The following is a 6,659-nucleotide window of genomic DNA, read 5'->3' on the forward strand; positions in this document are numbered from 1 at the left end:
AAAAAAAAAGAAAACCAAAAAAACAAAGTCAGTAGCAAAAAAAAAAAAAAACAGAAACCGCGCAAAATCCAAGAAGGTTTTGAAGAGAAAAAAAAAATTGGAAAAGCACTTATTTTGAGCTGAGGTTTTGACTTGAAACTTTTTTTTACCTATTATTTTTGATTTCTTTTTGCTTTGTACTGACTGCTTTTGGATTTTTCCTTTTGGCAAAACTAATAAAGACTACTTACCTTTACGAACTATTATCTTCTCTTTATGCGTTCTGGAACTACTCTAAGGGATTGTACAGAACACATTACAGAATAGGTAATACGATAAAATAAACAAAAGCCATTAAGACTTAAACAGATTAAGCATAGTATGAGATAAGATAAAGAAAAATTTGAAGAAAATTGACATAACGATATTGAACATAACAGGAAGCCTTTTTATAGATGCACAAGACGTGGAAGGAGTAAAGACACACAAATTGATAAACTGTGTGCAGATTCTAAACTTTATTCTCAGATGCAACAGATTATAGATGTATTTACAAAATCTTACACAAAACAGTCTTGGTCCACAAAAGGGGTGATAAGTTGTCCTAGTGACATCCAGTTAACCACAGATACTGGAATCAAATTAGAGTATACTGAAGAACTGCACAAACTGGATCCAAACAAAGCACAGGGAGGAGACAGAATTAGTAACAATGACCCGAGAAAGCTCCAACAAGAATTTATGGTACCATTATATCTATTATGCACTAGGTCATATAAACATGGGTAGATTTCTCAAGATTGGAGATGTGCTTATTAAAACTGTCTTTATGGGAAAGGGGAGTTAGGACAAACCAAGAGCTATATAGACCATTAGGTCTACCTTTACACTGTAGAAAAATAATACAGAAGGGAATATTGGATAAATTACTGTCAGAACTGGATAGGTTGGGACTTGAAACCATACATCAGCATGCATATGCTGAAAACAGATTTATTACCACCTGTAACATGATTATTTATAACAATATAGTAACAGCTATGAATGAAAAATTGAGCTGTGATATAATTTATATGGATTTAACTTCAGCATTTGATAGTCACACACAATGCACTGATCAATAAATTAGTACAACTAAAGTACTGATGTACTCCTGACAGGATGGACAGCTGCATGGCTTACAAATAGGACATGGCAAGTATTATACAGCAACTGGACAGGTGAAATCATTGGTTACAGTGAGAGTGTCCCACAGGGCTCTGTCCTAGTCCCTTACTTGTTTAGATTGTATCTTTCAGATCTAACTTTAATCTGAGGTGTTCTACAGTACATATGCAGAGGCCCTTAAATTTGGTAAACTGATTCCATGTGTTACAGATAAGGCATGTCTGCAAATAAACTTGACTAAATTGACCATTTGGGCACAGAAGAATAATATGCTGATAAATACATGAAAAAATAAGCATATGAGATTTGGGACACAAATTGAAAGGTGAATATTTAATGCAGCACACTGACTGAAAATATAGATTAATTCAAGAACCTGGGTATACGGGTAGATTCAGCTATGAGTTTTTCTAATCATATCAACCAGTTAATTAATGACAGTTATAGAAATATAGGTTGTATAAAAAGATTTCTAAAGTCTAGTAAATCAAAAATGATCACTCATTATTTGTTAGTTACATTAGACCCAAACTTGAGTATGGAATAACAAGATGGAAACCCTATAAGAAAACAAGCATGAGTAAACTGGAAAGAGTACAGTGGAAATATACCAAGAGCATCCATGGATATGAAATTTTAAGTTATTATGAAAGACTAAAACATCTGAACTTGTACAGCGTCTCTTACAGATATCCAAGAAAACATCTTATTCAGGTATATAGGGCATTTAAAGACAACAACCTCTGTGAATGTTTGGGGTTATCAAAAAGTAATCGAGAATCAAACAACTTATGTAGACGATTCTACAGGAATGAGAAATGTACTAATTGGCTCTCTGATGCATGGAACAGGCTACCAAATTACATTAAAGCAAGTACTAGTTTAGATATTTTTAAGAATAGCCTGGACACTTATGGGACAAATGTTTTTGGTATACTGGCAAGCTAGAAAGGCATTAATGCCTGTGCTTGAAATATTTTTATGTATGTATGTAACTAATCTTCAGTGGACTTTGACTTGAATTCATTTGTCTCACGCAGGGATTTGCAATTATTTTTATAAAGTTTTCTGATGTTCCCCCACATAAATTATGGGATGCAGGTTCAGCTGCATTACCAGCGGTTTCAGTCTCACATACTACATTGTCTAACATTTCCTGTCAGCACGCATCTCAGTCTTTTAAAAGCAGGAAAGCTGGACGAGACCAAATTAATATGGGGGGGATACAAATTTCAAATACTGCCATGAAAAACACACTCTCGACAGTTGAGAGGTCAAGCATGGGAATATCTACAGTTACAACTCCATTCCCAATGCCCAAAAAGACGTAAAGACATAATGACTACAATAACAGAAATTGGAAGAGACTACCAAAACTAAAAACTTTAAGGACAGAACCCAAAGGGTTAGAGTTGCTGGAGCCATGTCAGACTCCAAGCCGGTTACAAGTGGTGTCCCACAGGGCTCAGTCCTTGGCCCCCTATTGTTCGGCATCTACTTCTCAGAAGTACAGGCAAACATAGGAGGACTATGGCTGACAAAGTTTGCGGATGACTGCAAACTGGGTGCCATAGTGGATAGTACATCGGACACAGACATCCTTCAGAGGGGTCTCACGGAAACTGATAGCTGGTGCCAGAGCCATGGCCTGAAGTTAAATGCAAAAAAGTGTAGTCATACCCTTCGGGAAAAAAAAAGGTAACCCCAAGCTACCATATAGATGGCAACCCACTAAGCACAGAAGAGGTTATCAGGGACCTGGGTACCCAGGTTGACAGTGGCCTCTCGTTTGACACTCACGTTGCTAAAGTGGTTCGAAAGACCTTCTACATTGCCCATCTGATCATGAAGGGATTCACATCCAGATCAAGTGAGGTCATTGTTCCCCTATACTCTTCACTTATCAGACCAATGATCGAGTATAATGTCCCATTCGGGATGTATCTCACCCGACACCTGCAGCAACTGGAGAGACCCCAAAAGTTCCTCACCAAAAGGATAACGGGACTCCAAAACCTGTCATATACTGCCAGACTGAAGAAACTCCAACTCTATTCAGTTGCATAGCGTCTGCTCAGAGGTGACCTGTGCCTGACATACAAGGCCATGACCAACCCAGAATTAATGGACATGCTCCACCTCAAAAAATCCAAATCCACCAGAACCACTAGAGCAAGTGACTTAAACCTTAGCACGTATATAAATAGGACGTGCTGGAGGGATAGATTTATCACCCAGAGACTCCCCATGCTGTGGAATAAAATCCCGGTCTATGTGAGGCAGAGCACCTCGCTGGCCCTGTTCAAGAGAAATCTTGACCGGTGGATGGGAGATCGTAGGTTTACCCCGGGAATCATCTCTGTGTCACTGCTGGACAGAGGCACAACAGACTAATGGGCACATTATTTCAAACATAAGGGGTGGCGTAAGCCACATAACTTTGGGCTAGGCTTATAAATGCCTTAGGGCAGATAGCCTAGTATAAACCTATGAACCTATGACACACACAAAGGAAAAAAAAAGGCAGAACGACAGCACGACCTGTCACTACAGGATTAGGCTCAGCAATCATTTTTCATAAACCACACTACTAAAAGCACTTTCCCTTTTTAATACTAATATGGGAACTTGAATAAACTACAACTACAAAGAAGAACCGACATATGTGTTTGACAGCAATTAACTTCCAACACTCAGTAATCTCAAATCAGTCATCAGTTAGATTTTTAAAACAGTCACATTAACACATGTGATAAACATGACGCTACATAGTAAAGAAAATGTTCTTCCAAACAGCTACATAGAAATGACCACATCAAGAACACAACAATGTTCTATAATAACTGTACACGAATACCACTTAAGTATGAGCAACCAAAAACTGGTCACATTCAACTACTGTGTGCATAGGGTTTATCTCTAATAAAAACTGGAAGTGTGTCTGGGGGCACTGGGACAGCTTTATAACAAGGTATTTAAATGCACAATCAACACGTCACTAAATTTTCAAAGTTAAGTATTTTACGAGAGAAGCAACGCACGCAAGATGACAGCACACAACATTTCACAAAAATGCTTACCAAAACATGTCAACTTTGTGGAAAAAATGCCAACTTCGGTTAAGCTGGTATCTCCAGCTACATAATGCACAGAAATAAGCAGATTTCTGTGCAACGAGCAGCATAAAAAAATAAGACACAGAAAAAACAAAATACTTAAGACAACATCTTACCCACTTCCTTAACAGCCTGCTTCTGCAGAATGCATCATGTGGGAAAATATCACTACTTCAATTTACTCAAGTACCTGTCTGTCAAACACAAAGCATGTCTGACCCCAACAACCTAAATCAACCAATCCGCCCGAATTACATATTAACATACCCAAATAAGCAATACTACTTAACGTGGTATGCATATTTTCCATATTAATTTTGGTCCACCCAAAAACTAGTTGAGATCTTTTGTATCAGTAAATAACAACAGTTACCAAACATTAAATATCTACAACATTTACTAAACCAAGCAAACATGAAGTATGACAAACAGTAATTCTCCGACCCCATCTTGGTCCCCCATCAACTTTTAAGCACAAGTCAGCTTAAAAAAAAAGAACAGTCATCCACCCACACTAATTACCCTATTAAGCTTATCCTCTGAAATACCTACAGACAAATAAAAGCCATTTCATATTCACATACTTTTAATAAGCTGATGAATTCGGATTTTACACAAGCCTCACTTACTGTATGAGATAGTTAGATCCAATATGGCTGTAAAGAGGACAAACTTTAAAAATTGCAACCGGGTTGAGACACTGACGGAGACAACTTCTTCCGGGTTATGACTACTATTTCAGGAAGATGAAAGATGATGAGTGTATCTTTGTGTAGGTTTGTTAACTTTCCTGAGGTTTGTAGAAAGTCTAGTTATTTTTGTGTGTGCCTGTGCCTCGTGACTTATGTTGTCTGTGGCTTTATGGCAAATCTTTGAGGCTTGAAATCGCTATTCGCTAAATAAGAAATATTTACTATTTCAAAACTGGTTTTAGTTATTTCCTGATTTTACGAGAGCAATATTTAAACATATTCTTGATTTTTATGCTTTTGTGTCTTCCTCTCCCATCGTTTTTGACTTTGTTAAAACTTTTTCTGCGAAATTTTTAAGAGGTATGTAGCGATCTGAATTCACGAGTTTTAGTATAACATTGGAGAAGTACCTCGCAGTAGCAAATCCCGCCCTAACCACGCCTCCAGACCGACAATTCTTGGCAGCATATTCTGCTGTATATTCATTCTTGTGTGGAAGTGAATATTAATGAATGGGTTCTGTTGGCGCGACGAGAGCACAGAAGTGGCTTTTTGGGGTTTATGTTATAAGCCTAGCCAAGAGTCTAGACAAGTCAGCCCCCAAAGCCCCTGTCCAGCAGGGACAGAGGTGGAATCCCAGGGGTGTATTTTCTGTTTCCCATCCAGTTTTACAGGTTACCCTTGAAAAGAGATAATGAGGTACTCTGCTTGATGTGGAGAGGGAGTCTATTCCACGTATGGGGGAGTTTTTAGGACACAAATCTGTCCTACCAAGTCCCATTGATGTCACAGACCAGGTTGAGGTGGCGTGTGTGTGGGTTACTGGAGTGGAGCTTAACTTGTGGATCTGCACCAGTCCCTTCAAGGCAGGGACTGAGATTGCTTTGTATGCCAGACAGAGATCGCCTCTGAGGAGTCTGTATGAAACAGAGTAGATGGACAGGGCTTTTATCCTATCTGTGTAGGGTAGATGTTTGAGGCCCTGGATTCATCTAGTGAGGAACCTCTGTGGTCTCTCTAGCTGCTACATGTGCTTTGCGAGGTACATGCTTTGTACTCCGTATTTGACCTTGTAAGGGAAGAATACAGGGATGTTATGACCTCCTTGTCCCTGGATGAGATACCCTTATGTATGAGGTGGGCCATGTAGAAAGCTTTCCGTACAATGGAAGCAATATGGTGGTCAAAAGTCATGTTGCTATCAACCTGTGTGCCCAAATCCCTCTGGACTGATTGTGTGCTTGGGATGTTATTAATGTGATATGTGGGGACATCACTCTCCCCAAAGGGGATGATGCTGCATTTTTTGGCATTCAGCTTGAGGTCATGTTTCTTGAACCAGTCATTTGTTTGGGTGAGACCCTCTTGGAGGATGTCCACATCGTTGGGGAATTTATGACTCTGCCCAGCTTGCAGTCGTCTGCAAACTTAGTCTGCCATAGCTCACTGGTTTTGGCCTACACCTCAGAAAAGTATATCCCGAATAACAGAGGCCCCCAAGACCGATCCGTGGGGTATGTTGCTTGTTGCGGGTCTACTGCTTGAGGTGGCTTCCCCTATTTTGATTAAGTGGGTTCTATTAGTCAGCCAGTTTGCAACCCATTTGATAAAGTCTCTCACCTAGGCATCAATCCATATGTTACCTATTGTGTCCAAATGAGGAGTAGTGTCAAAGGATTTGGCCAGGTCAAGGTAGGTGGTGTCC

At 39.4% G+C, this 6,659-nt stretch overlaps 1 protein-coding gene across 8 annotated transcripts in view; it reads right to left on the reverse strand.

Moving 5' to 3' along the window:
- NACA (nascent polypeptide associated complex subunit alpha) overlaps nucleotides 1–5,034 on the reverse strand; it is a 464,777-nt gene extending 459,743 nt beyond the window's left edge. For 3 of the 8 annotated variants that reach the window (XM_044083639.1, XM_044083638.1, XM_044083636.1), the window contains exon 1: nucleotides 4,892–5,034. The gene's annotated coding sequence lies outside the window, so the exon portion shown is untranslated. Of the gene's footprint in view, nucleotides 1–4,846 lie in introns of all 8 variants that reach the window. The other 5 variants (XM_044083642.1, XM_044083644.1, XM_044083640.1 and 2 more) reach the window with 3 other exon arrangements.
- Nucleotides 5,035–6,659: the final 1,625 nt, after the last annotated feature.

Source organism: Protopterus annectens, chromosome 9.part0 (genome assembly GCF_019279795.1).
Source record: "Protopterus annectens isolate FY-2018-M chromosome 9.part0, PAN1.0, whole genome shotgun sequence".
NCBI classification, from domain to species: Eukaryota; Metazoa; Chordata; order Ceratodontiformes; family Protopteridae; genus Protopterus; species Protopterus annectens.